The sequence below is a fragment of the Orycteropus afer genome, unplaced genomic scaffold (genome assembly GCF_000298275.1).
Source record: "Orycteropus afer afer isolate SDZICR_OR568_19922 unplaced genomic scaffold, OryAfe1.0 scaffold00004, whole genome shotgun sequence".
NCBI lineage: Eukaryota > Metazoa > Chordata > Mammalia > Tubulidentata > Orycteropodidae > Orycteropus > Orycteropus afer.
The window spans coordinates 31,300,309-31,308,797 of NW_006921591.1; positions in this window are offsets into that span (position 1 = coordinate 31,300,309).

Below are 8,489 nucleotides of genomic sequence, written 5' to 3' on the forward strand. Positions count from 1 at the left end.
TCTTTTAGTATTCAACCTACCATATGATAATATATATATATATTATCATATGGTAGGTTGAATACTAAAAGAGAATTTACTCCCTCACCTAAGGACATTCTGAAGAGTTTTTTTTAAATAGAAACTACATTTTTTTTTTCTTACAGAGCTAGATTACCACTATTTAGCAAAGACCACTTTATTCCTGGGAATACTCAGGAAAGGAGAAAAAGGACTTGAGTTAGAGAAGTAAATAAAAATTGAAAAAACATATGAATTTAGAAGTTTTGAGGTTTGAAAGAAGTGTCAAATTCTCTAATAATTAGAACTCTGACCCTTCCATTTATATAGGAAATAGTCAAAGTTGTAAAGTACCCAAGGTAAGGATGGGGAGAAATGGGAGTGACTGATAGTGGGAATGAAGATGCTTTGCCAGAAAAAAAAATGTTCTCATATTATATTTCAGTGAGGGTTACACAATTGTAAATATACTAAAAATGTTTGAAATGTGTACTTTAATTTGGCAAACAGTACAGTATGTAAATTATATCTCAATAAAGCTGTTATTTTTTAAAAGGGCATTTTTGAAATATACGTACATGGAGGCCAAAGACACTAGAAAAAAGACAGCTGCTGCTCACGCTTCTATTAATCTCCAACAATGTTTTTCTGAGAAGGTAGAAATTCTCAGTAATTATTAAATACTCTTTACTGTATTTCAGCTGAGAAGATGACTCTGACCAATGACTGGTGTAATTTAGCTGTTGCTCCATTTTTTTTGTTTGTTTTTTTTTTGGAAAGTTATTGCATACAATAGTAATTTCCTTCACTTCTAAGGTGAAACCAGCAGAAAGAAGTGAATATATTCAAAAGAAGCATGTTTGTAACACCTAATATACAGTGAGACATTTTTAGGAGCATGTAGCTTCATCTTCCCCACACTAAGTGTTCCCTTTTAATCAAATGTATCATTTGGTTACAATAATACCATTTGCCATTGTTTCAAAATTGTGTATTGACAGTGAAAACCATCAACTTTTAATGAGTTCATATAAATAATAGCTAGGCCTTGCCATCAAATAAATGATGCTGAATTATTTTTCTTTTTTTGTCTATGCTTGCTGATAGTACCAAGAGATGGAAATCTGTTATTTTTTAAACAAGAGCAAATGAAAAATAGAATGATGAAGATAAATAGGTTTATAGAAAATCTCAATATTATACACAAGTGACTCATGATTTTGTATCAATAATGAATATGGTGAAATGCGATTTGTTACAGCACACTTTAATTAAACATAAAATAAAGGACCCCAGGGAAGGGAATATTCAATAAGGGTCTGATCATATAAATTACTGACCTTTTATTTAGCAGTGTGATTTGATAGGCAGTATGGGTAATTTACTTTTGTTTTATTATCTGGCAGATGCTAGTGTGAAGACCAATGTTACTCAAGCTATTTGATCAAGGGCAAGTCAATTAACTTCCCTGATACACAGTTTCCAAACATTGCATAATAGTGATAATGCACCAATCTAGTTGGTAGTTGAGAAGATTACATAAAGTAATATTCCAAAGTACCTGCTACAGTGAGTGACAAAAAAATAAATCTTCATTTCATTCATAGGGTGCTTCCCAAAGTGTTTCCTAGTAAAGGTCTCTTCCACAATTATTATTGTTATTAGGTGTCACTGAGTCAGTTCTGACTCACAGCAACCCTATGTACTACAGAGCAAAACATTGCTCATTCCTGCATCATCCTCACAATTGTTGCTATTTGTGCCCATTGTTGCAGTTATTGTGTCAATCCATCTTATTGTGGGTTTTCCCCTTTTTTGTTGACCTTCAGCTTTACCAAGTATGATATCCTTCTCCAGGGATTTCTGAAAGGATGACCAAAATACAAGAGATAAAGTCTGGCCATTCTCATCTCTAAAGAGCATTCAGCTGTACATCTTCCACATGTACTAGGTTCTTGAAATTCCACCATTAAATGTTATGTCCTCTGCATTTAGTCCTCCAGGGTACTCTAAAAATGTGGGGAATTGTACTTATTAACACATTGCCACTGATAATTTAAATTTAAGATATTTTTTAGAGTGTTTTTTGTATATAAATGTATTCAGATTTTTAACACAGAAATTCACTTTTAAGTATCTATCCTAGGATATAATAAGATGAAGACAAAGATTTAGGCATTAATATATTGACAATAGTGTTATTTATAATATGAAAGAGTAGAAACAGCTGAATATCCAAGTTTAGAGAAATTAAATACATTCAGATAGAGCATTTAAAAGCCATGTTGCTCTCTAGTTGTGGGGGCCTCTTTGCACTTTGAACCAAAGCCAAAAAGGAAGATGGGTGTAATATGATACTATGCTTCCATTGGATCAAGCAGTGGAACTCAAACCAACAAGTTGTTAAGCCCAGGAGTAAAGTTATTATAATGGTCATATAGTAATTCCCAAGATATCTCTCATCTAGAGAGATTAAGAAGGAGTAAACAATTACATACAAAAATTATATATATATCTATATATACACACACACACGCATATGCATAATACACACACACACAGAAAATATATATAATATATATACAGAACACACTCATCTATCAGTTTGATGTACTGTGGTGGCTTGTGTGTTGCTGTGAGCCTGGAGGCTATGCAACTGGTATTTCAAATACCATCAGGATCACCCATGGTGGACAGATTTCAGTGGAGCTTCCAGACTGAGACAGACTCAGAAGAATGAAGAGACAAGCCACTTCTCAAAGAGTTGACCTTATGAAAGTAAAGACCTTATAAGTAGCAGTGAAACTCTGTCTGATGTATTACTGGAAAACCTTATGAATAGCCCTGGAACATTGTCCGATATAGTGCCAAAAATATATACAGAGTTGTTGTTGTTGTTGTTTGCTGTCAAGTCGGCCCCGACTTATAGCGACCCCTCCTTGGGTTTCCGAGGCAGTATCACTACGGAAGTAGGATTGCTCAACCTTTCTTCTGAGATATACAGAGTAAACAGTGGTATACATATATGTTGTTGTTGTGTTATGTGCCCTTGAGTCAGACCTGACTCATAGCCACCCCTCCTTGGGTTTCTGAGGCTGTATGACTACAGAAGTAGATTGCCCAAGGAGTGGCTTGTGGGTTTTAACTGCCAGCCTTCTGGTTAGCAGTCAAGTGCCTTAGGCATTATGCTACCAGAGCTGCTATGTATATATGTATATATATATGTATGTATATATGTATATATATACATATATATGTATGTATGTGTGTGTGCGTATATATATATACTGTAAAACATATTTGTATAACAAGATATTTACTTCTTGAATATTTACTGATACTTTAGAAACAACAGAGAAAGGTTATGGGGTGAACTTCACTGAAGACATTAATCTATACACTGTGATTTCAAATGTATGATTATTGCTCACAAATATATAGCTAACTAACTACAAACAGAGGAAATTTGTTTTAAGTCCACCAGAGTCATTCAAACAAAATTCACTTCTTCCTTTTGGTTTCTTGTGAACAATTGGCATTTCCTTTATAGAGTGTAATTATTTCTAAATATAAGATTACAAATGGAAACAAAGAAGGGTGAAATCAGTCTCTTTGAAGTTGGTTTTCTTCCTGGAATTTTCATTGAGATGTGAACTTTAAATGTAAATGTGGGCACAAAAATGTGGACATTAAACAGGCAGAATTTTTCTATAAATGATTTTCAGAAGTTCAGCTTTATAACACCTATAAATCTCAAATATTCTTGTCAAATGAATTCCATTGTTGTCAATTGAAGAATACTTTAATATTAACTTATAGAATAGCTTCTACCAATTTACTATACTTTTATAACTGAGTTGCTCTCCAAGTAAGATATGTTTTTAATATCTGTTTTGTTATTATTTGTGTAAATTTTACATTGAAATATATTAGTCTATGTATCTATAAAAAGAGAAAAACTCCTATAACAGGTTACAATGCTGATATTAAAGGAGCTCTAGTAGCATGGTGCCTAAGGCATTCGACAGCTAAGCAGAAGACTGGTGGTTCAAACCCACCAGCCACTCCTTGGATGGAAGGTTGGGCAATCTACTTCCGTAGTGGTACCACCTTGGAAACCCAAGAAGAGGATGCTATGAGTCAGGTCTGACTTGAAAGGCATGGTAAAAACAACATGCTGATTTTAAGCTGTATACAATAAGTGAGAAGAACAAAAGTCATAATTTATGTATGATGTAAAATCAACTATACAGAGTATATAACATTTATGTTGAAAATACTGTAACTGAACCCAAAAACTAATTAGTAGTTATTAGATCCTAATGATAAAATCACATTTTCACTTTTATATTCATAATTCTATTAATGAGTATGTGGGAATAAAATCTATGCAAATAGTGTAATTCCCCATGTAAATATGTGCAAAATAGTGCAAAGGTCAGTGCTTGGGATTCTGGTAAGGTGGTAGAATAGGCAGAAAGACTGCACAGACACTCTTCAACTAAGAAAAGGTGAACTAGTTAACACAGATACAGAAGATAATCCTGGACCCCTCAGCTTTGAAGGAAAGGATATAGAAGTGGACTGAACTCCAATTAGAAGAAGAATTTGCATGAAAAATCGAAAATAAGAGACACATGGGGCTGCAGTCTAGCAGCGATCCTGATGGCACAGACAGCTTTCATATTGCCAAGCAGTGTTAAGACCTAAGCTTTAACCTAAAAATCAGCCTTGCTTCCAAGGGACTGCATGAAGGACTGCTCTGGTGGCTGGGGAATAAAAGGGGAAGCAGCAAAGAGGAGGGCGGGAAGAGCTGTGGACTTTTGGCTGTCCAGAGGGCATAGCCATTTTGAATGTTTACAAGGGTTCTGACCATTTTAGGATATTTAAAGTGACATCATTCTCCCAGATTTCAGGGACTTAAGAACAGGCTCCACTTGCCAGGAACCCCAAGGACATTCTGGATGCCAATGAGTGGAAAGGTGCAACATTCCCCTTGTTATTCTTATACTCTATACACTCTTGATGAATGCAGGTGTGGCCATCCCTCACTCCCACCCACCTCCTAGACTAGCAGGAGTTCCATCCCAGTCTGTGTGCTTGGAGGGAGCCTGGGTGCCCTGCCCCACTCTGCCACAATTTCTTTTTTTTTTTTTAAAGTTTATTTGCTTGTGTCTGTTTTAAAACTACTATTATTATTGTTACTTTTGTCCATTTTATTATTATTGTTTATTTTTCCCTTCCCAGGTTCTAATTTTCAGCTTCTTCTCTTTTCCCTGTTGTTAGTTCCAAACTTTTTTCTTTCTTGTGCTTAACACCGTTCCTTGTTTTCCTTCTTGCGTTTTTCCTGTATTTTTCTTTATTATTCTCTTTCCCTAGTTTTTTATGTTATTGCACTCTCCCCAGCTATTGTGCTTTCCCCCCCCACATTATTATTATTATTATTATTATTATTATTATTGGTTATTGTTCATATGTGATTACATTTTGTGTTTTTTGTCCACTTGCTTTTACTTTTTTGATGATTATTCAATTGTTATTTTTATCTGAGTGAGAGATAGCAACAATCCCCATATGACACAACTACACCCACCTCCTGCAGCTTCACTTACTGAGTGAAATCCACCACTTCCTTCTCCACCAATGAGCCAATGATAAACAACCAGTAGGAAGAGCCTGACTCATCCCTAGCTGCTCTTCACAAACAGTTAACAGAAATCAAAAGACAACAAAATCACAGTGTCTGGGAGACAACAGACCATCACAGTCCACAAAAAGAAGAAAGATAAAATGGTAGAAACAAGGGAGCAGGATACAGACCCAGAAAACCTCCCTGAGGAAGAAGCAGCACTGGAACTCCCTGACAAGGAATTCCAAATAAATATATTTAGGTATCTTCAAAGGATTGAGAGACACATCAAGGAAAACACAGAAAAAGCCCTAGAAGAATTTTGGAAGATATTACAAGAACAAAAATACAAAATAAATGAAAAACTAGAAATGTTTCTAAATCTACAGATAGAAAGCCAGAAGATTAATACCAAATTGTCAGATATAAATAACACATTGAAAGGGAAAAGGAGTAGAATTTATGCAATGGAAGACAGAATTAATAATATTGAAGACAAATGTCTGATTATTTCTTTGGAAAGGGATCAATCAGAAGAAAGATCAAAAGAAAATGAAGATAGCCTAAGGTTGATGTGGGATACCATCAAAAGGAGTAACCTATGTGTCATTGGGATTCCAGAACAGAAAGAAAAAAAAATATAAAATCACAGAGAAAATTGTGCAAGATTTGTTGGAAAAGAATTTCCTTGGTAGGATGAAAGATGAGAATATATCTATTCAGGAAGCCCAATGAACCCAAAACAGGATAGACCCAAAAAGAAAATCACCAAGACATGTCATCATCAAACTCATCAAAACCAAAAACAAAGAAAGAACCCTGAAAGCAGAAAGGGAAGAGGAAAATTACTAACACAGGAGAACCAGTAAGAATAAGTGCTGATTTATCATCAGAAACCTTGCAAGTGAGAAGACAATGAGATGGTATATATAAAACGTTGACAGAGAAAATTCCACTGAGAATTATATACGAGAAAAATTGTCCCTCAAATATGATGGTGAACCTAAAGATTTCCAGATAAACAGAAATGAAGAGAATTTGTTAAAACCAGAACAACCTTACAAGAGATATTAAAGATAGTTCTTTGAAGAGAGAACCAAAAAATAGCAAACAACAACCAACAATTAATACACAAGATGACATAACACAGGCATCACAGCTATGGACATATTCAAACTAAAATAAGCTTACAAGATTGTAAACAGGGAACTAGACACAACAATTGGCAAATGAGGACAATTACAAACCAGGGAAAATACTGTGTAGTTACAGAACTTCTAAATGATGAAGAAGTCAAGAAAGTTGCAAGATAGAATGGACTGGTCTAAACTCTGGGAGGAAATTATAAATCACATGGTAACCTCAAAGAAAAATGATAGACCTTCACATCACAATAAAAGAGAAAAAGTGCACATATTCAGCAAATACTAAAACAACAACAACAAAGGAAATGATAACACAATTCATAAGCATAATGAGCTAAACAAAGAAAATAACATAGAACACAGAAACCAGGGACACCATGAAAAAACACAAAATGACAGCAACCAATTCATACTTGTCAATAATTACACTGAATGATAATGGATTAAATGCACCACTCAAGAGAAGGAGGATGACAGAATGGATAAGAAAAAATTCATCAATATGCTGCCTACAAGAGACACACCTTAGAGACAAAGACAAAAATAGACTAAAAATCAAAGGTTGGGAAAAGATATGTCAAGCAAATGACAACTGTAAAAGAGCAGGAGTGGCAATATTAATTTGCGATCGAATTAACTTTAAGACAAAAACCACCATATGAGACAAGGAGGGACATTATATAATGGTTAAAGAATCAATTGAACAAAAAGATATAACCAGAGTAAATATCTCTGGACCCAATTAAAGAGCCCAAAATACAAAAATCAGACTTAAAAAGAGTTAAAAAGGCAAATAGATGACTCCACAGTCATACTAGGAGACTTTAATATACCACTTTCAATCAAAGACAGAACAACTGATAAGAAACTCAACAAAGATGCAGAAGAGCTAAACAATACAAGCTATCAACTTGACTTTATGGACGTCTACAGAGCACTTTACCCAACAACAGCACAGTATACATTCTTTTCCAGTGCACTTGGAACATTCTCCAGGATAGACCATATGTTAGGTAATAAAGCATGCCTTAATAAATTGAAAAATATTGAAAACTGCAAAGCATCTTCTCATATCATAATGCTATCAAAATAGAAATCCACAATAGGAAGATCAAAGGAAAAATAGTAAATACATGGAAACTGAACATCACCATGCTCAAGAAAGACTGGATAAGAGAAGAAATGAAAAATGAAATTCAAAAATTCATTGAATCAAATGAGAATGAAAACACAAAATACCAAAAGCTTTGCGACACACAAAAGCAGTAATCAGAGGCCAATTTATAGCAATAAATGCACACATCAAAAAAGAATAAAGAGCTGAAATCAACATTTAAACCAACAACTCCAGCAATTAGAAAAAGAACAGTAAGAAAAGCCTACAGTCACCAAAAGAAAGGAAATAATCAAGATTCAAAAAGAAATCAATGAAACAGAAACTAGAAATACAACACGACCAGAAGTTTGTTTTTGAACAGATTAATAAAATTGACAAACCACTGGAAAATTTAGCAAAAGAAAAGAGGGAGAGAATACAAATAACACAAATAAGAAACAAAATGGGTGACATCACAACAGAACCAACTGAAGTAAAAAGGATAATATCAGGATACTATGAAGAACTATACTCCAACAAATTTGAAACACTGGAAGAAATGGACAGATTTCTAGAAAGACACCACTTACCTAAACTAACATAGACTCCAGTGGAAAAG